The sequence below is a fragment of the Gorilla gorilla genome, chromosome 2 (assembly GCF_029281585.2).
Source record: "Gorilla gorilla gorilla isolate KB3781 chromosome 2, NHGRI_mGorGor1-v2.1_pri, whole genome shotgun sequence".
Lineage (NCBI taxonomy): Eukaryota > Metazoa > Chordata > Mammalia > Primates > Hominidae > Gorilla > Gorilla gorilla.
The window spans coordinates 143,167,197-143,188,797 of record NC_086017.1 but is presented as its reverse complement, the minus strand read 5'-3'; the positions used below and the strand labels follow the sequence as shown (position 1 = coordinate 143,188,797).

General features: G+C 38.7%; 2 protein-coding genes across 5 annotated transcripts in view; one reads left to right on the top strand and one right to left on the bottom strand.

Annotated features, from left to right (window-relative positions):
* CPNE4 (copine 4) overlaps positions 1-21,601 on the top strand; it is a 747,750-nt gene that overhangs the window by 273,733 nt on the left and 452,416 nt on the right. The window contains exon 1 of one of the 4 annotated variants that reach the window (XM_063704192.1): positions 15,462-15,995. The exons of the other annotated variants lie outside the window; for them this stretch is intronic. The gene's annotated coding sequence lies outside the window, so the exon portion shown is untranslated. Of the gene's footprint in view, positions 1-15,461; positions 15,996-21,601 lie in introns of those variants that run through there. 4 annotated transcript variants of the gene reach the window in all.
* LOC101152959 (bcl-2-like protein 12) overlaps positions 16,035-21,601 on the bottom strand; it is a 465,085-nt gene continuing 459,518 nt past the window's right edge. Inside the window, exon 3 of the mRNA XM_063704193.1 lies at positions 16,035-16,226. The gene's annotated coding sequence lies outside the window, so the exon portion shown is untranslated. The remainder of the gene's footprint in view (positions 16,227-21,601) is intronic.

The following is a 21,601-nucleotide window of genomic DNA, read 5'->3' as shown; positions in this document are numbered from 1 at the left end:
AAATTTCCTCAGATTACTGAAGCGTTTGGTAGATTTCTCTTAAAAACCGTATTTTGTTCTTTTCTCCTCCCACTTTGTTGGACCATAATAATCAGTGCTTAGTTATTTGTAGCTGTGTGTAGAGAGGGTGCTAAATGCTTTCTTGTCATCCCATGTAATTTAAACTTCACGCCAGGTTAGGTGTAGCTGGTTCTGTCTGCATTTGGCCAAAGAGGAAACTGAGATTCACTGAAGTTAGGCAATCTGCCCAAGGCCATAGAGCTAGAAAGTTCTGCACCTAAGATTTAAACTCAGAACTTATAGCCAGGTGATAGTACTTTTCAAAGCCACGCCCCATGCCTCCCTATACTACCTTGAATGTGGCTAATTTAATTGCTAGTGCAATGAGGCTGCAGGCAAAGAGAGCACTTCCTTATCTGTTTAGAGTTAACATAACCCAAGGGTTCTCAACTTCAGCATGATTGACAATTTGGGCCCTAGAATCATTTGTTGTGGCTATCCTGTGCATTATAGGAAGTTTAGTAGCATCCCTGACATTTACTTACTTGGTCCTAATAGCAGCTTCCCCATCTTTTCCCAACTCAGTTGTTAACAACTTAAAATATCTCCAGGCTTTGCCAAATACCCCCAGGGGGCAAAATTAGTCCTGATTAAGTGAGAGTTACTTACATAACTAAATGTTTACCTGCCATTAAAGAAGAAATCTCTGCATACATAATTTTTTTCCACTGGCTCTTCTTTTTCTCCTCTTTTGTACAAAAATTCTGTTATGAATGACCTGGGTCATTCTCCCTGCCTGACTGACATCCTGGAGTGTGTCACTGAAAACCTTCACCTTGCTGGCATCTTCCCAAATTTCTCAGACACCCTCTCTTTGAGCCTGGAGCCTCCTGGGGAAGTATTAAGAGCCAACCAGCTATGAAAACAATGTGCTCTTCCCTGTGCTAAGTGCCTCTTCTTAGGCAGTAAAATGCTTCAGTGGTATGAACATATGGCATCAACATGGCCTCTGAAAACCATGCTGGGTGTTTAACAAGCATGGAGGGATGGGGACAGGCTGTGATGAGCTCTGGAGGCTTACAGAACAGGACCTCCCCTCCCCCAGGAGCAGAGGTTCCTCAGGGATCTTGACTCCACATAGACCAAGGCTTTGTGGGAAAGAGAGCTAGTGCCTTGAAGCTATTGCATTTTTTTCCTTTAATAAAACAGCCTGCAGATCCTGACATCTGCCACAGACAGAGACAGAGCAGCCATGTGACCCAGTGCCAGCTCTTACCTCTGACTCCAGACAGGCATTCTGCTGAAGTCCACCTTCTATTAGGTAAGAGGATGTGGGCAGCTCCGCAGTGACCCACTGCATTCTATGTGCATACCCTCCCTCCTGAGGGCAGGGCCCATCAACTTTGAGAGTTCTAGGCCAAAATAAACAGCCTGGAGCATTGGTCACAGAGCAGGTGTCAAGGCTGCTCAGCAGCCTGGTTTAATAATCCCAGGATGCAAAAGGCTAGAAGGATCACTGGCATATTTTTCTAGAAAAGTGGACTGCCTGTGAATTTTTATAATAATGCTTAGAGTGAGACATCTCCTTCTTGAGTGATATCATCAAGATGATGTATTGATAATGAATATTTTTATGGGATTTTTTTAAGAAAAAAACATAAGTTTTTGGAGCTAAATAAAACCACCAGGAAAAAATCATTAGAAGTTTAGGGAGCTCTTCTTCATAAACGAATTTATGGGCATATCTGACTGAACCCATAGCTGACAGTGTAAAATGTACACATGTCTGTGCACATTCATGTCCATGTGCACAAATGTGCACATATACTCTTTTCTTCATATGGAAAGATCATGGGGCTTCTGGCCAGATGAACCTGTTTAAATTCCAGCTCAGTCACTTCCTGCATGTAAAGCATGGATGAGTTGCTTAAGGTCTCTGAGCTTGTTTCCTTGTCCTTAAAATAGGAATAATAGCTATATTATGGCATTGCGATTAAGGTTAGAAATAATGTATTAGAAGTTGCAAAACATGGAAGGTACTTGATAAATGATATTATTTTTATCAACACAGTGTCTTCATATGAACCTTAAATAAAACAGATACCAAGTCTGCTCTAGAATTGATATTTTTAGATTACTCTTCAATAGTTAGGTTGTTACACCTAATATTTACTCCATTTCACTCGAGACTGGGTGTGGGTATTTTTTTCATTTTGTATACCTTCATTCAATCCTCATTCAATAAGAAATAATAAGTCATATTCCAAGAAACTGAATTATTCCCATATAACATCTTCAAGACTCCAGCTTTTCATTCGTTCCACATTTATTAGCACCTACTGTGTACCAGACACTGATCTAGGGACTGGGAATTCCACAGTGAAAACCGAGACAAAACCCCCTGCTTTCCAGGAGGTTACATGCACAATGTATTCCAGCCATGCCTCCAACAAAGAAATGTGCCATTCAAATTGGAGCTATCCATTGTGAACAAACTTTGTGCCACACTCTGTGCTGATTGCTTAGGGAAGACGGGTGCAGTGATGAACAGAAACCCTGGAATATGGCAATGATGGTGGGTGTGTTGGGTAAGTGACACATGAGCAAGTGACTGTGAGACAGAAAATACAAAATCATGACAGGTGTCATGGCAATCCAAGAATTGGTTTAGAATAAATTTATGATGAATAATTCATTAAGGCTTACTAAGGAAAGTTGAATACAGTGCTTGGAAACATAGTATGTGAATGTTTTAATGAATGAACTGTTGAATTAAAAAAAAAAAGGGCTGCTGTGTATGGTTGTGCAGGTTTCACATGGCACAACTCCAAGGCATACCATTTAAATTGTGGAGATAGTCAACGTGCAACTTACACGTGCAGCAATTCTGCCAAACATTTCACCCACACGTCTCATTTAATACTTCCAACAATTTAATACTTATGTCGTGTTTTCTTCATTTTGCAAGCATGGAGTTGGGGATTCAGTGAGGTTCATAAAGTGAGTCAGTAGGGGTACTCTTAATTGGCATGCAGACATGTCTGACTCCAGAGTTGCTGCTTGGAGAATAGGAGAAAACAGTCCCTTGAAGATTAAACTTGATAATTTGAGTCATGTCTCATCTTTGAACTAAATGCTTAGGTTTCTGGGGTCAAAAAGAAGTGAAGACAGGGAAATGATTACTTTTCCAGATTTTGGGCTTCAAGTCATGAACTCTGTAAGACCCTTGCCCTGTTTTCTGTTACTAGAACAACATCATACTCTTAGCTCTTCTTCCTCATTTCTTCAAGAGAAGAATGGATCATACATTCTAGAAAAATCCACCTGGTAGAGGTGCCGAGCACATCACAGTCATCATTAACAAAAAATAAAGGATAACAGCCCTGGACCAGCAGAAATGAGCAGCTGTCATTGTAGGAACTTTTATTATAGCAGAGGCTCAGCTTCTCAGCAGGGGAATTACATCCAACTCAGATGTGCTGTTTCTTTTAGAACTCATTTTTGATATCATTCCATTCTTGAATCAGCAGCAAATGAGATAATACAGTATCAGGTTGGTGTCTTCTCACATCTAGTTAATTGTGAAATAACAAGTCCTGCTCCACACTGCCCCTTTGCGGTCTGGGCACGTCGTGCCCCATTGTGACCTTGGACATCCAGTTACTTCTGATTGCTCATTGCTTCTCAAGGCAATTTATTTCTCAATCAACTTTTTAACACAACAGCTCAGCCCAGAGAACAACAACAACAAAAAAAAAAAAATGGAAAGAAAGGTTTATGTCAGGTTAAAGAAATATTGTGGATATCAATGAACACAATTTTATAGTTTCAGGCAACAGAGGATTTCGAGTTGTATGATTTTGGAAGAGGAATGCAGCAGAACTGATTTGGAAACATCTTGCTTGTTATGCTGTAAACTTCTCTCAAAATGTCACAGTCTGTAGATACTTAGAGAGAGCCTAAGTTGTAAACAGGCTTTGCTTCTTCTATGCTGTTCATTTTTCTTAAGGCAAGCGGGGGAGGAGTAAGAAAGATTTCTATTTTCAAGTTATATGCTTGATTTCTTCCCAATGACCCTAAGAGGAAGAAATTATTATCTCAATTTTATTGATGAGGAAACTGAACTCTTCAGAAGTCCTATGGCCCATGGTGGTGTGTCCAGGTTCTTCATCTCTGGATTGACTCCTGCATAGCCATGCTTTTTCCATGATATCATATATTTTGACAGTCAGTGAGGGGCCACTTTCCTTAAATAGAAGGAGGAACAAGTTCTGTGTTAGTAATGGTAATATCCCCTGCAGGTAAATAAAACAACAACAATACGTTGAGATCAGTGAGTAATTACTCTTTGTCAGATGGTGTACTGGATGTTATATTCTCACAGAACTGCAGCAAGGAAGATGCTGTTTTCCTGCTCATTTGACAGCTGATGATGTTGAAGCTCAGAGATGTTAATAACCTCCCCAGGGTCATACGGCTGTTAAAAGTACCCTAATCTTTGTAGTATTATGTTTTGTTTTCTCTGTTAGACTTCAAACTTCCAGGAGGCAAGGACTGTTTCTTATTACAATTCACCCTTGAACAATATGGGTTTGAACTGTGAGGGCTTTTAGAAGTGGATTTTTTTTTTCAGTTAAATGCAGGATGCAAAACCTGCATATATGGAGGGCTGTCTTTTTTATACATAGGTTCCAGAGGACCCACTGGGAAACTTGGGTATGTGTGGATTTGGGTATATGTGGGGGTCCTGGAACCGGTATCCTGAAAATACTGGGGAATGACTATAATTTCCTTATACTGAAAACCCCCTGCAAAGTGCTTTCCGTGTGGTAGGTCCTTAGTAAACACTTGAATAGATGAATGTCAACTGGTCCTTAATTCTGCCCTCCCTCATGCTTTTGGTCCCTTCATACATGTTGACCAATCCTGTATAATCAGGTGAACAGATGGAGAAAAAGGATGTGTTAGTAGATTGTTGTCTTCCTTTTGTAAAGTATAGTAGCCTATAGCTATTATATATATATGATAGAAATATAAACATATATATGTGTATATATATATGTAAAAATGGCACATTCATTGTTTTGTTGTTTTTTGGTGACTATTAGGATAGGATAGGTCATGCTAACTTGACAGATAATCCCAGTGGCTTAATATAATTGAGTGGCTCTCCAGGGCAATTGTCCTCCGGTATGAGTGGTTCAAGAGACTGCCTTGATCTTTGGCTTTGCCATTTCAAAACAAGGCTTTCTTCATAGTCACCACAGAGAGCAACTGGGTGCTGTTTCTGTTTTGTACCTGTCATTGAAGAGCCACACATCAGTTCTGGTCACATCTTATTGGCTGAAATTAGTCACATGGCCCCAGTAGTCCACTAAGAAGGTGGAAAAGAGGAATTATCTTTTGCGCCCAGAAGGAGAGAAAAATGGATGTAAGTGAGCTCCAAAAGAATCTGTTCTAGTGGTGTTGGTTCTTTATTTTTTTTTCTACCTCTGAGTCATAGAAAGGATTTGAGGTAATGGCTGTACTACCATGAGATTTCTTCAGAATAGCTTCATGGTCTTGCAGTTCCACTGGGAATGTGCTATTACATTCATTTCCAAATGCTTAACCATAGTGGCTCATGTCCAACTTTGGCTATTTGAAATTTCTTGATGTTGGTTATACCAGTAGCTGTACTTTTTTAAGGGTAACATATTTCCTGTAAACCATCAGGAATGTTTTAGTGCAGGAAATTGTTTCATTTTCTTTCTTAATACTGTTTCATAGGCTGGCTTAACTTGAGTTCTTGCTTTTTTTTAATGTCAGTGTGAAAACCTTTTTCATCAGATTGTTAAAATCTTCACAATACAATGCTAAGTAAACTTAGCAGAATATAAAACTATATCCCTTATGATCCCAAATTTCTCTGTCTTTCTGAAAATTGTTGTCTGCATCTTTCTGTCTCTGTCTCTCCACATGTACATACACACATATGCAGACATACATGCATCCTATACTGGAAATTAGTACACCAAAATATTAATATCAGTTATCTCTGAGCTTAAGGGTTATCTTGATTTTCTTCTCTATATGCTTTCCTAAATTTAAAAAATATACTGAAAAATGCACTTTTGTTTTGCTTAGGTGTGTTATAATCAGAAGATACTTTTATATAGACATAGATATAGAATGGATTTTTTAAAGTATCTATTTTTTTGTAATTTTCACAGAAGAGAATTAAATGATGCTCATTTTAGATTACTTACCTGCTTTGTTGCCTTTTTGAAGCCATTTAGAACTTGCAGACAGTGCTGACAGAAGGGTGTGGAGAGCAGGATAGGAGGGAGATGCCATTCAGAGAGGAAGAGACCATCATTTCCATCATGAAATCCAATTTAATCAGGGTCAGCCAGCCCCTGCATTGCTCTCCCCTTCTACTCTTTCAGGTTAGTTAATTTGGGGGCATCTTCTGATGAATGCCATCTTGCAATTAAAATGCTGATGCCGGCAAGTTTCAGCATCTCAGCTTCCATGGCCCCTAGCTGTCAGCAGCCTTGTCTTTTTAATCAGGATCTATATTGCTCCCTCCTATCAAGTAACTTTTTACTTTCCCAGATCCCAATAAACTTGGATGGAGAAGAGAGACATCAGCTGAATTTTAATTTAATCATTTGCTTCTCAGGAAGCATACTAAAAAGATGGCATTATGATGGGTTGTGTAATATAATTAAAGGACAGTGTGCTTGTTGAGGTCTTACTCCCACTGACTCCTCACCCATTGTAGAGCCAGGGTGAGCAGAAGGTCTGTCACCCAGAAGCAGGTGGTGAAGATGGCTTTTCACAGAAGTAGTAGAGAGAGAAGGGCCCTCAGCTGTCAAGGGCATCACACACCTGCTCTCTGAATCATGAGAGCAAGGACATCAGAGGTCTACTAGACTGCTCCTCAGGAATAAATTATCTAGGCAAGGTCCTGGGGTCAGCAGAGGGTGAGTAGACTGGTGGGGGCTTTGTGGAAAAGCTGATTAGACCTACAGCTTAAAGCCTCTCTGAAAAGAGAGCATCATCTAAAATAGGCTGAGGAGTTCCTCTCTGTGACAAATAACCCTGTCCTCCCTCACTTGTCCCCTTAACTGCATAATTTCGCTAAAGAGGCAGCCATGATGTCATCTATGTGATCCATGTCAATTCACATGCATATGAATGTAGTGTGTACATTCAATGCATACGCAAGCCGTATCAGCTTATATCTGCCAATGATGAGCAAACAAGCAGATTGTGTCTGTGACAATGTGTTTCATTCAGAACTCACAGTTAATTCATTTAACTCTGTTTTTCTTGTACCCTAAAGTGCATATGAATCATCTGGAGATCTTGTTAAAATGCAAATTCTGGCTCAGTAGGTCTGGAATGGGGCCTGAGATTCAGCATTTCTACTCAGGTTCCAGGTGATGCTGAGGCTGCTGATCTAAGGACCACACTTTCAGTAGTAAGGACTTAACTGACAGCTGTTGTCTTCATTGGGATCATCAGCCTATCAGAAGGGATAGGCTTGGCAAAGTTTGGCTTTTTGATCCATTCTTCTATTTAAATTTTTACTTATTACAAAGGTACTTGTTTAAATATGCACTTTGATATGTAAATAACTCTTAAAAGAATTGACTCATGGGTTTTTTGTTTTCGTTTTTGTTTTTTATACCAAGAACAGAAATGTCCAAATGGACACCATCAACTGATTTTCTGCAGATGCAGATGTAACAGAAACACGCCTCCTCACATAAATCCTGTGTCATATTTTCACACACTGCAGGCTTCCTGAGGACAAGTGTCAATGCTTCAGGCAGACAAATGCTTAATAAAGACTTTCTTGTCATTCTCCACGTTCTTTTAGTGCTATCTTTTTGGATAAACTTGGGAAAAAAGAAGAAATGTATTTGAGTAAGATGTGGCAAGAAAAATTAGAGAAAATCCTCTGGAACTTCACTGCCTTGTATTCTTGTTGAAATCAGAGTTCATCTCCTTACGAGAGTTTCATAAAAGTGACAAGTCAGCAACACATTAATGAGAGCCTTAGTTCCTGTCACTGGCCTTTTCTTCTTCTGAGGCTTTCTGCCAAGACATGGGTTTAATTTAATATCTCCATCTCCGCAGCAATTGGTCTTTGACCTTTGAGATTATTCTGAATGCCATGGTGTACTATTGAGATGATAAATGGGGCATATAAGGGGACTCAAGTAAGCAGACATGGGGGCTATCACCATAGTGGGTGTGGGTGCCAGAGGTGATGATAAGATTGGCAGCCTAACAGATTTTTATTAGCTGGCGCTACTGGGTCTGTGATGATATCATCCTTCGGAAAGGAGCCTGGGACTCACTGGGAACAACATAACCTGGTTAAGGAAAATAAAAGTGTTTGGAAAGGATCATAAATGGGAAAAAAACACAAAACCCCTACTCAGCAGCAGCTGATCTAGGGAAGTTAGGAAAAGAAATTTTGTTGTATATTGGTTACCAGAATTAATGTCAAATGATTTATTACACTGAGCAAAGCTTTAAAAGCTACTGTAATTTGGAGGGACTCAGTGGATATGGATTTTGACCTTAATTCAGCCCTTTAGTCTCTGGATATTCTCCTTATTTGTGGGGTGGATAGAAAGAGAAAGGCTGAAGGGCCATCTTTTATTCACCTCATGCAGACATGAAGAATCTGTAAGAATTTTTGCTTTGAATCAAATACTCAGTATGGATGGAATTCTTTTTTTCTCCTCTTCCTCTTCATTTTCTTCTTTCTTTCTTTCTTTCTTTGTCTCTTTCTTTCTCTCTCTCTCTCTCTCAGAATTACAAGACTCCTGGCATTTCTTACGGTCCATAACAGCAGGCTTTGAGTTTCTTTGTGATGCGTTTGTATGGTCCATTTGTAGCCAGCCAGATTTCCTTTATCATTTCATTTGTCATACATTGATTGAAACAGCAACCTTGCTGACATTATCTACTCATCATACTTGGATAAGAGTTATTCTTTGCCCCTTCACGGAAGTGTTTTATTTTGGTTCTTCTGAATTAAGACTACTCATAATCCTCATCTGTTCAAATAAAGTAATCTTTTCATTGACCTAGCTGACCTTCTATTCTCTAGCCGGCAAACTAAATCATTTGTTAGTCAGGATTTCCTTTAATTTGCCTTGCTTTTTTGATCAATGATAATATTCAGATCTTCCTCCTTTTCCCTCCTTGTAACTCTTGCATCTACAATATGAAGAGTAGAGAGACCAAAATTGGACATTAAAACAACTTAAACAACTTTGTTTTGACATGGTCTTCACTGGTTTTGTTGAGGGCTTGTTCTGAGTGGATCTAGGCAAGCTTCTTAACATTTCTGTGCCTTAGTTTTCTCATCTGTAAAATGTGGTTGATTCTACTACACAGCCCACACGATTGACGATTGTGGATATTAAGTGAGATATAATGTATTATCCATTTTCCTTCCTTTTTTTTTTTTTTTTTTTTAAGAAATATGGTCTCACTCCATTGCTCAGGCTGAAGGGCAATGGTGTGATGATAGTGCATTGTATTGTTCATTTTTTGATGTCTCTTCAGTGTATTTAAAATGCTACTGTTTTAAGACTTTTGTAGTTGTTTATTCTGTCTGCCTGCAATGCTTTTCTCGTGATACCCAAATTGTCAGCTCTCTAATTCCTTTGGGTTTTTTACCCAAGAATTTTCTTCTCAATGAGAATTTCCCTTTTCTAAAATTTTATCTCTTCCTTAACACTTTATGGCCTTCTTCCTTGCTTTATTGTTTGTCCTTAACTCTTACTAGTAACTAATAAATTTGATATTTTATTTATTTATTATTTATTTTATTATTTATTGTTTATCGACTGTTACTTCCTCTCCCCACGAGTAGATCATGAGGTCAAGAAATTTTGTGCTCTGTTTTATTCCTAGCACCTGGGGATAACATAAATATTTGTTAAATTAATGCAATGTGCTTAGCACAGCTTAGCACATAGTAAGTACTTGTTAAGCACCACATTGTGACTGGGAGAACTTATAACACCTTCCCTCCATTTAGTATCTAAATTCTATAGCTGAATCCAACTTTGTCTATCTTTCTGGGCCCACTCAGCATTATTCTTGACAGTGTCTTCCTTCCTTAAATCCCATTTTTATGATAGCATTATCTTTTTATCTATCCTATCTTGTTCTCTGATTAGTTCATATGAGTTGGTCCGATCTTCCCAACTATTTTTGCAAGCTTCTTGTTAGCAGGAATAAATGACTCAGACTTTTTTTTGCCTATTTCCTTCAGCATAGGGGCAGAGTGGATGTACATTGAGTGTTGTTGCTAAATCAATCTGCATCAAGAAAATGTTAAATGACTACAGGATTTATCATTTAATTAACTAGAAACCATATAAACAATTGAATGGAGGAAAAGAAATAATCACTTTTAATGAAAAACATGCAGTAAAATGCATTTACCTGTGTGAATTATTTGCCCAGTACTTGTCTCCATCACATTAGTATGCTCTAGCTGCACTAGCCTTCTTTTCTTTTCCAAAGTTTTACTATGAAAAAAATTTGAATGTGAAAAGTTTAAAGGATTTTACAGTAATCCTTTAAACCAGTGCCAGTTCTACCACTAAAATTTTAAATCAATTGCTTTATCATATCATATATCTCTCCATCTACCCACCCTGTTATCTATTAATCCATCATATATTTTGGTGCATTTCAAAGCAAATTGCAGACATCAATACATTTCTCCTTAATTACATCAGTATATATTGAAATAGAGCTTAATATTGCAACAATCTTTCTGATTCTTTTCCAGCATGGAATTATTTTGCCTGTTTTAGAACTTCATATAAATGGAAACATATAGTATGTACTCTCTTTTGCATAAGGCTCATTCACTAAATAGTAGTCTTGAGATTCATCTATGTTACTGCATGCTTATTCCTTTTAATTGCTAGATTGTATTCCATGGCATGGATGATCCCCAGTTAGTTTGTCCTTGCACCAGTTGATGGATATTATAAATAAGGCTGCTATTCATACACATTTGTGTACAAAGGCTATCTATTTTTTTTTTACCTTGGATAAATACCTATAATTGAGATTTCTGAGACAGAGGGTGCACTGCCCTTCCTTTTTCTCCTCAAACATACCAAACTTTTCCCTGCATTACACTACTCTGCACTAGCTCTTTCTTTTGTCTGGAATGCTATTTTCTGTGTATGAAATACTATTGCCCCTTATTATCATGTAACTGCCTCTTTCATGCCCCTCAAATCTTAGCCTCCCCTGCCCACCCATTCTAAAGTAATCACAGTCCCTCTTAAGCATGTGACTCTGTGTTAATTAGCTGCATAGCATTTCTCATCATCCGGTAATTTTGTTTTCACTCATTATAATATAAGCTAGAGATAGGATCCATTTACTACTATCGTTCCGTAATCCAAAATGGTATACAATAGCTAGTTTTAAACAACCTAGACTATTCTGTGGTGAAAAATAGCATAATATGTACTAGGTACTCAGTAATCATGGGATAAGGAAGCAAATAAAGAATGAATAAATAAAATCTCAATGGCTAAAACCTTACCCATCTTTTTCATTTCTGTATCCTCAGTACCCAACACTAGTAAATGCCCACTATGAATTTGAGAGATGAATAAATAGGAACAGTTTCTCAGTGGGTCAGAAACACTTAAGAAAATGCAACTCTGAAAAATGTTTTCTTTCCTGTCTTGTCATGTGAAGGCAGTTAATCCAATTCCTCAAACACATTCAATACCTAGGTTAAAATGGGTCACAGCTGGGGATTCACAGCATCCATCCTACATGGCTTGATGTTCAGAGAGAAATTGCTAGAGGCAAACTGGAAAACACATTTTTAAGCTCATGTGAACAGACTGGCTCATTAATCTGCTGTTTAGTGGTGCTAAAATGTGTTCCTGTAGATTAGTTTTCTGGTAGTCATTCTAATTAAGGAGGTAAGGTTGAAGGAAGAAACACTTACCTTACAGGATAGTTAGTACACACGTGGGATCAGCAATTGGCCATGGTTTTCTTGTCTTGCTCATGGATTGTTATCCAGGATGCCTGCAGCTGCATCATCAGGGGATCTTTGAGGTTCAAGGGTAGGAAACTTTAGCATTTCTATGCCTTTAAAATTCCTGGTGTGGTAGAGAGGGAAAAGAGAGAAAGAATGCTTCATGATATCTACATCCAGGTCCTTCCTTTCTCAATCTAGCTAAATGCTATGGTTTGAATCTGTCCCCCAAAGTTCATGTGTTGGAAACTTAATCCTCAATGCAACAGTGTTGGGAGGTGGGGCCTAAGAAGAGGTGATTAAGTCATAAGGGCTCTGCCCTCTTCAATGGATCGGTGTCATTATCATGGAAGCAGGCAATTATAAGAGAGTTCAGCCCTCATGAAACAGCATTTTCATTATGCCACTCTCCTACTCATAAACTTTCTACCTTTCTCTGCTGCTTGCAAGATCATGTTAACACTGCAGCCTAGCATTCAAGTACCTGCCAAATCTGGCCGCTTTGTTGCCATCAATCTAAGTTTTTAAATGTTCATACCTGTGACCATGCTGAGCATTCCACCTAAAATGTCTTTCCCATACCTATAAAAATGTTCTCCATATTGCACCTAATAAAAGAAGCTCTGGTTCTTGACTACAACAAAAGATATGAGGCTGTACATTAGTTACATTAATACTACCAATGGATTCGTGAACCTACTCTTAATCTGTAAAATATATCTCTTTTTCTCTCTTCTAGGCCAGCCCTTTCATTTTATTCACATAAAGAAAAACAAGGAACAGAGAAATTTATGGGCTTGATCAACATCACATAGCTTCCAGATAGCAGAGCCAGGACGAAGGGAAACTAACTGAATATTAGATACTGAATCCTTAAGTAGACCATTTCTCAGGAGTCCCCTTTTTGTTGCTGCTTGTAGCATTAACCATCTTCAGCTGTGTGAAGACCAGTCTCTACAATGGGGAGGAGATGGAACTATTTGGGCTGAAGCTGGCCTGCAAAATTTGTTTCTGTGTTTAGGATAACAGCAGCTGTTGGAATGACTGAAAATTTAATTCTGGAGTGGTCTGCCCTTTCCATTATTGGTTACAAATAGACTTTTAATATCCTGGGAAGTAATTTAGAAAGTTGCAGAGATGCTGTAATCTATGGGCCTATAGTCATATAGTCTATATGACTATAGGTTATATCAAAACTATGGTGGAGAGAGGAACTTTTACTATACCTGAGTTAGGGGAAGGTGTTTCCAGTAATAATGCAAGTGCTAGCATTTATATGGCCCCTCCACTCCAGGCCTATTGTTATATTATTATTTCCATGTAAGAGTTCTCAGTGTTGTCCAGTCATTCTCATTGATATGTAGGTCCTCATAATTCTTAAAGCAGATGTTCTGTACATTTTGGACTGTTTCAAAAATGCTGGTGCAAACTTTCTAGGTCTCCTGAAACTCTGGACTGCTCCATTTCTGGAAAGAAAGGCTCTTTTTCAAAGCAATATGGCCATTCCCTCATTATCCTCTCCTAACTCAGAAATCAGAATACGCCTTACAGAACTATGACAATGAAATCCCATGAGCCTGAGGATTCCACAGACACTATAGACCTATGCTGTAGCTCATAACCTGTCAGGAGAATCTGATCCAATCACATCTGGACTTCGCAACTAGATGATATCTAAGTGGAGCGGCCAGATGAGTGCTGGACTGCATTAAGTACCGTCACTGCTGCTCCCCTAGGCTTGGTGGTGTGAGGATTTTCTTCTGTTCCTATCGTGGACTCTCTCTCCCGTTTCTCTTTTTTTATTATTTTCTCCATTTTACTCTGACATTATTGAGTGTCTCCTTCTAGTTCTCATCTTTCTCTGCCTTCACTGTGGGCAATGACTCTTTTCCCTCCTACTTGTTGACTTTTTCATCTCCAGCTTTTCTGCCTTCCTGCCTGAGTTCACTTTATTTTTAATAGAGTTTCTCCCCTGGTTCTCTTCTTTCTCCTCCTACTCTCCATGTTCTTCCACAATCCCCCAGCTATAAATTACCCAAGGCATCCAACCTTTTGCTCTCATGGAGAAATGAATAATTAAATCTCCAAAGGAAGACACGTGGATTAAATCAGGCACTTAATTTCTTCAAAACACAGCATTCTATGGTGTCCTGTGCAAATGGATGAGTCACAGCCAATTACTTCAAGAGGGAAGAAAGCTGAAGTTTGGCTTGATCAACAGCATATATTTTTTTAAATGGATTGTGCTAGTGAATGTCAGATATTGCACAGGAATGACACTTCCAAATTCAGTAGCATGAGCCATGGAGTCCTAACTGTGATGCATGTGATAGTGATAGAGTTTACTGACCAAGGGATGTTGGTCATTTCTTTGATATAATGAAATACTGCAAGTTCTGAGCTCTTCCTTGCTAAATATGCTGCAGTGGCAATTCATTTGTTAGAAATCATCTGGTTGACAAACCAGGGAATAGAGATTCTCTTAGGGACCACATCGAGGTAATAGACTTGTGAGACTTGAGTAGTAAGTGCTCAGAAAGTAGTCAACATGTACTATGTAGATGATTTCTCAGGAATAGGTAGTCCATGAAGGAGGTTGGGAAGATTCCCATGCTGTCAACTGCTAGGCAGTTGCCAGGCTAAATGGTTCCCTCTGGCTTTCTTCATTTTACTGGCTTTCAGGCTTTCCAAGGACTGGCTGGTTTGCTTTCAGAGTGGTCTCATTTCATGGTATCTTTTCTCACACTGAGGCATCTTGCTCAGGTAGTGGCCAAGTAAGTGCAGGTGTCAGGATCTGCTGTCATGGTTGGATGCAATGTTTTGTGAATGGAGTTCCTGAAGAAAAGTGAAGAAGCATTATAAACTTGGATATTGGGAAGCAAAAGGCCTCCACAGAACCTTGAAGGGGGGTTATCATTTAGAGACACATGAGAAAAGTCCTGGATACTGGATTTAGAAAGAATAAACATACACAAACTTAAAGAGATAATGATAATATTATAGAAATATCTAAGTCCTGGCTCAACCCATGAAATAGCTATGTGTTGGAACTTCCTTAAATGAACAGGTGTGTGAGTGTGTGAGAGTGTGTGTGTTTGTGTGTGTGAATTCTGATTTGAGAATAGATAAAATTAAAACTCTACAGCTGGGCATGGTGGCTCATGCCAGCATTTTGGGAGGCAGGGGTTGGAGGATCGCTTGAGCCCAGGAGTTTGGGACCAGCCTGGGCAATACAGCAAGATCCCCTCTCTACCAAAACAAACAAACAGCAAGACCCTTTATGTTACCTCCTAGAGGTAGGAGTCAAGGAAGAGAGGCACCTTAAAAGTTGAACAGGAAAGAGAGCAATACATTTTTATTAAAAAATTGTTTGGCATAGCAAGGATTCAAGACCCTGTCTCTAAAAAGAAAAAAGTATTTGGAAGCATATGCTTTTGGTTACTTCTCTTTTAACATTGATTAAATGCTTTTCTGTACAAGTGACTCTCATTATAGAAAAGGTTTTTAAAAATCTGTTTTATCCATCTCCCCAGTGTATATGCTACTCTAAAAGTTTACATCCTTTGGGAGGAGTAGGTACTATTTTAAGCTAATTACTTGCTTTAATGTATTCAGACCTTAGGGATGGCTTCAGGGCCCAGTACATAGGGTTCTCCCAAAGAAATACACAAACCTTCAAAAGAATTTAATTAATTTATATTACCTGAACTTTGAAGGGCTGGAAGTGAAAAATCACACTAACATTGCACTTCTCAGACTTTAATGTGCATACAAATTGAATTGCCTGAAGAATTTGTTAAAATGCAGATTCTCCTTCAGCAGGTCTCGAGCAGCTGCCAGATGGTGCAGCTGCTGCTGCTGGTCCATGAACCTTACTTTGAGAAGCAAGAAGCTGACATTTCAAAGTATAATTTCATTATACTTGAAGTTTGGGGTTATCTTCAATTTTTCTTACGTAAGTTTATATTTTACAAAATATAACTAAAAAACTCACCTTACTGATACTTTTGGTTGGAACTGCGTTGATTCTACACAATATTAAATCTTCCAATCCATGAAGTTGAGTTATACATCTTCATTTGTTCAGGTCTTTAATTTTTCTCATTAGTAGTTTTTATAGCATATGAATCTTGTACATATCTTGCTAGATGTAGACTTTCATCTTTCGTGCTGATCTAGATTTTACCTAGATTTAGATATTACATTTTTAGTGCCATTATAAATAGTACTTTTGCAAAATGCAAATTTTCCATTCCATAGCTAATATATAGAAAAGTCATTGATTTTTGTATATTGTCTTTCTACAATGCAACTTTGCTAAGCTCACTTAGTTCTAATGGCCTTTTTGTAGACTTCTAGGATTTTCTATGTAAATAATCATTTTATTTGAGGACAGAGACAGCATTGTTTCTTGTTTCTTCCTAATTTGTATGTCTTTTTCTTGTATTTTTGCACTAGTAAATATCTCTACTCCGATATTGAATGGGACTGTCTTACTGGTTCTTTTAAAGCTTGGAATATTATTCCAAGCAATAATTAGAGAAATGTAAAGTTAGTGTGTTAAATTGAGAGCATTACCTATTAACACATCTTTGAGTATTTTTTATTCATAGTTACAATGGTGCAAAAGAGAATTTTTCCTGTGGGTTAGAAAACTTTCTAGAGCTCATCTTCTACCAAGGGCTTTGATTCTGCTTCTGCTGCACTTTAGGATGTTGGTCTTATGCAGAACCCATGTTTTCACAGACAAAGTCATGAAAGTGAATGTAAGAACTTTAGTTTCTAAAGCTATGCTTTTTTTTTTTTTTTTTTTTTTGCCACTCCTGCACACAAAATCAGGGTGTTTTCTGCTTGGGTGACCCAGAGTTGAATAGTTTTAAGTAATAATATTTCTCCATGATCATCTTTTGCTTTTTCAAAAGAATGCTAGTCATGAAATTAAGATTTCAAGTTTCCTGTATCCTCTTTAAAGGTCCCGAACCTGGACAGCATTTATCAATCTACTTAACTTCACATAGCAAAGGAATTCATCAAAATATTCTTCCTTTTGAACGTTAGTGCCACTTGTGATACTTTCATGAGTGAAGTGATAGAGAACAGAACAATTTTTTATGGACCTAACTCCTTATTGCAAGGTAATGCAATTCTTCATTCTCTAGGTCTGCTGAAAAGCAAGTTTGCTGAAAAGCAAATCATGTGCCTTATCCTCCATTATCTCTTCAACCTCCATTATCTTTGTATTAGTCCATTCTCATGCTGCTAATAAAGACATACCCAAGACTGGGTAATTTATAAAGGAAAGAGATTTAATTGACTCACAGTTCAGCGTGGCTAAGGAGGCCTCAGGAAACTTACAATCATGGCAGAAGGGGAAGCAAATGTGTCCTTCACATAGCAGCAGGTAGCAGAAGTGTTGAGCAAAGAAGGAAAAGCCTCTTATAAAGCCCTTAGATCTCGTGAGAACTCACTCACTATCACTAGAATGGCATGGGAGTAACTGCCTCCATGATTAAATTACCTCCCACCAGGTCCCTCCCACAACACATGGGGATTATGGGAACTACAATTTAAGATGAGATTTGGGTGGGGACACAGCCAAACCATATCATTCTGCCTCTGGCCCCTCCCAAATCTTATGTCCTCACATTTCAAAACACAATCATGCCTTTCCAACAGTCCCGTATGTCTTAGCTCATTCCAGCATTAACCCAAAAGTTCAAGTCCAAAGTCTCATCTGAGATAAGGGAAGTCCCTTCCACCTATGAGCCTGTAAAACTAAAAGCAAGTTAGTTACTTCCTAGATACAATGGGGATACAAACATTGGAACCATTCCAAATGGGAGAAATTGGCCAAAACAAAGGGGCTACCGGCCCCATTCAAGTCCAAAATCCAATAGGGCAGTCATTAACCTTAAAATTCTGAAATGATCCCCTTTGACCACATGTCTCACACCCAGGTCATACTAATGCAAGAGGTGGGTTCCCACAGCCTTGGGAAGCTCTGTCCCTGTGGCTTTGCAGGATACAGCTCCCTTCCAGCTGCTTTCACAGCTTGTGTGTCTGAGGCTTTTCCAGCTGCATGGTAAAAGCTGTCAGTTGATCTACAATTCTGGAGTCCTGATGATGGTGGCCCTCTTCTCACAGCTCCACTAGGCAGAGCCCCACTGAGGACTCAGTGTAGGGATTCCAACCCCACATTTCCCTTCCTTACTGTCACAGCAGAGGTTCTCCATGAGGGCTCCACCCCTGCAGGAAACTTCTGCCTAGATATCCAGGCATTTCCATACCTCCTTTGAAATCTAGGCAGAGGTTTCCAATTCTTGTCTTCTGTGCATCTGCAGGACAAACACCATGTGGAAGCTGTGAAGGCTTGGTGCTTTCACCCTCTGAAGCCACAGCCTGACCTGTACCTTGGCCCCTTTTAGCCACAGCTGGAGCTGAAGCAGCTTGGACATGGCAGGGTACCATATCCTAAGGCTGCACAGAGCAGGAGGCCCAGCCTAGGAAACAATTTTTCCCTCCTAGACCTCTGGGCCTGTGATGGGAGGGGTTGCCATGAAGGTCTCTGACATGCCCTGGAGACATTTTCCCCATTTTCTTGGTGATTACTTACTCAAATTTCTCCAGTGGGCTTGAATTTCTCCCCAGAAAATGGGTTTTTCTTTTCTATCGCATTGTCAGGTTGCAAATCTTCCAAACTTTAATGTTCTGCTTTCTCTTGAATGCTCTGCCACTTAGAAATTTCTTCCACTAGATATCCTAATCATTTCTCTCAAGTTCAAAGTTCCACAGATCTCTAGGGCAAGGCAAATGCTGCCAGTCTCTTTGCTAAAGCATAGAAAGAGTCACCTATGCTCCAGTTCCCAACAGTTCCTCATCTCCATTTTAGACCACCTTAGCCTGGATTTCATTGTCCATATCATTATCAGCATTTTGGTTGAAACCATTCAACAAGTCTCCAGGAAGTTTCAAACTTTCCCACATCTTCCTGTCTTCTGAGTTCTCCAATTCTCTAGGAAGTTCCAAACTTTCCCACATTTTTATGTCCTCTTCTGAGCCCTCCAAACTCTTCCAACCTCTGCCTGTTACCCAGTTCCAAAGTTGCTTCCATCGTTATAGCCATGCCCTACTCCTTCGGTACCAATTTACTGTATTAGTCCATTCTCAAACTGCTAGTAAAGACATACCAGAGACTGGGTAATTTATAAAGGAAAGAGGTTTAATTGACTCACAGTTCGGCATGGGGAAGGAGGCCTCAGGAAACTTACAATCATGGTGGAAGGGGAAGCAAACATGTTTTTCTTCACATGGCAGCAGAAAGGAGAAGTGCTGAACAAAGGGGGGAAAGCCCCTTATAAAACCATCAGATCTTGTGAGAATTCACTATCACAAGAAAGCATGGGAGTAACTTCCCCCATGATTCAGTTACCTCCCACCAGGTCCCTCCCATGACACATGGGGATTATGGGAATTATAATTCAAGATGAGATTTGGGTGGGGACACATCCAAGCCATATTAATCCTCCCTTTTTCCTTCAACAATGGATATCCTGGACAAATAAGTTACACTAGGACAGAAAAAGAAAGGGACACCAACGATTATTCCAATAAATTTTTGAAGTATACAGTTCCAAATCAGGTATTTATTTTATTGTAAAAGATCAAGAAAATGAAAATAATCCAAGTCTTTTCATATTTTATTCTATACGTATTATGTTGTCAAGTCATATAACATTTCTCTTACATATTTTATTGAATATGTACTTGAAATGCTTCATACAATATAATTGTTATTGTGTTTACTGGGGGCAGGGGGTGTTTAAAAAAAAGAAAACCAAAAACAACATTTATTCTACACATAACACACACATAAAACATTTATTCCACCTCTACATAACAATAGTTGTTTAGACTTAGGCACTAAAAAATTGGCTAGAACTCAAAACTCAACTCAGTCCTTGAACCAATAATTTTTTAGTAAAATAACCTATAGCCTGCACAATCATAATTTAGACAGTGAAAATTATTCTTTCATAAAACTAAACTTACTGATTGTATCTTTTCTTTTAGAGAATTAAATATAGATAAATCTTTCTATCTTGGAGATGTGGTCATATAAGTTTACAGAGACCTGTATGACACACAAAATGATAAATGAAGATACATTATTTTAAATGTCTCTTCGATTTTACAAAGTTACCAGTGAAACAATGGGCATTGCAATTCATCTGAAGAGAATGTGGGCTTTGGCTACAAATTCACAATAATCCATTATTTTCATTATGCCCATAGTCCAGCAACATTCCCCTTCCAAATGGAGCTTCCTGCCTTTCCTTCAATGGCTTCCCAGAGCCCATGCATTACATTTAAGCCTCTTTAGTCCAGGATTCTGGGCCCTTCATGCTTGGTTATAAGCTTGCTCACCCTGGTCTCACCAGAACGTTATTCTCACTGTACTACTACGTGTTTCCCAAAATCTAAAAGCAATTTTGCTTTTTGATATTTTTGACATGGTGTTATCTTGGACTGGACATGCTTTCTCCACCCATAAAATTTGGATTTATTCCTCACCTATCACCACCTCAAATTACATTGTTTTAATGAGCACTTTCTTGTCTCCCAGTGAGAGAAAATATGTCATTCTTTTGGCTTTCACAAAAGTTGCTTCTCTCTCTTTTCAGCACTAATTTCATTCTGTCTTGAATTTTCTTTGGTTCTTCTCATATCTGTTTTCCTGGTAGAATACAGCACCATGAGGGTAGGACTCTTGGTTTACGGGTTCCCAAACTTGCGCAATTCTTTGGCCATTGTTACTGCTCAAGAAGAAATTTTTAATACATGTATTTGTAGTTAAAGCCTCTGTTTACTCATCTACAGTGTTTGATGAGAGCTTAATGTTTGATATTCCAAAGCGGTATTTTATGCTTGAAACAATCTATGCTACCTGAAAGCCTTTAGGGGCACTTAGTTGACCTACAGGGACTCCAGTAAACTCTAAACTCCTATATTTTCATGTTGAATCTGATCTCAATAGCCACCAAAAGGTTTTATTTCTTTTAGAAGGATAATAATGCAATAATGCATCCAGGTCTGCTGCTTATCTCCTAGAGGTGATGTTCATCATCTGCCACCCTTTGTGTGGCACCTGAGAGTCATTCAGACAGGTGGGCTTTGAACACACCTTTAAAATGCACCACTCTGAGAAGCAAAACAGCAGTGCACACAATTATAAGCAGTTTCCTAAGCATGTATCTCTATATAACATAGTCAACTATTAGTTTATGAGTCCTAAAGGGAAGAAAGAGGGGAAATACATAGAAAAGAATAATCTGTATTTAACTTTTGAGCTTTGGGGTCTTTATGTCCGCAGTGAAACATAAGTGGGCCTGGCATTACAGTGATCCAGGTTTATGTGAATCTACCTCTTCCTCAGCTATGCTGACCCTGGAAAAAGAGGTATCATTGTCAAACATTTTTTAATTTGTGGATTTATTTATAAATCTTATATTTGGAAAACTATGTTAACTAAAAAATAAATTTACATAAAATTGAGATTATTCT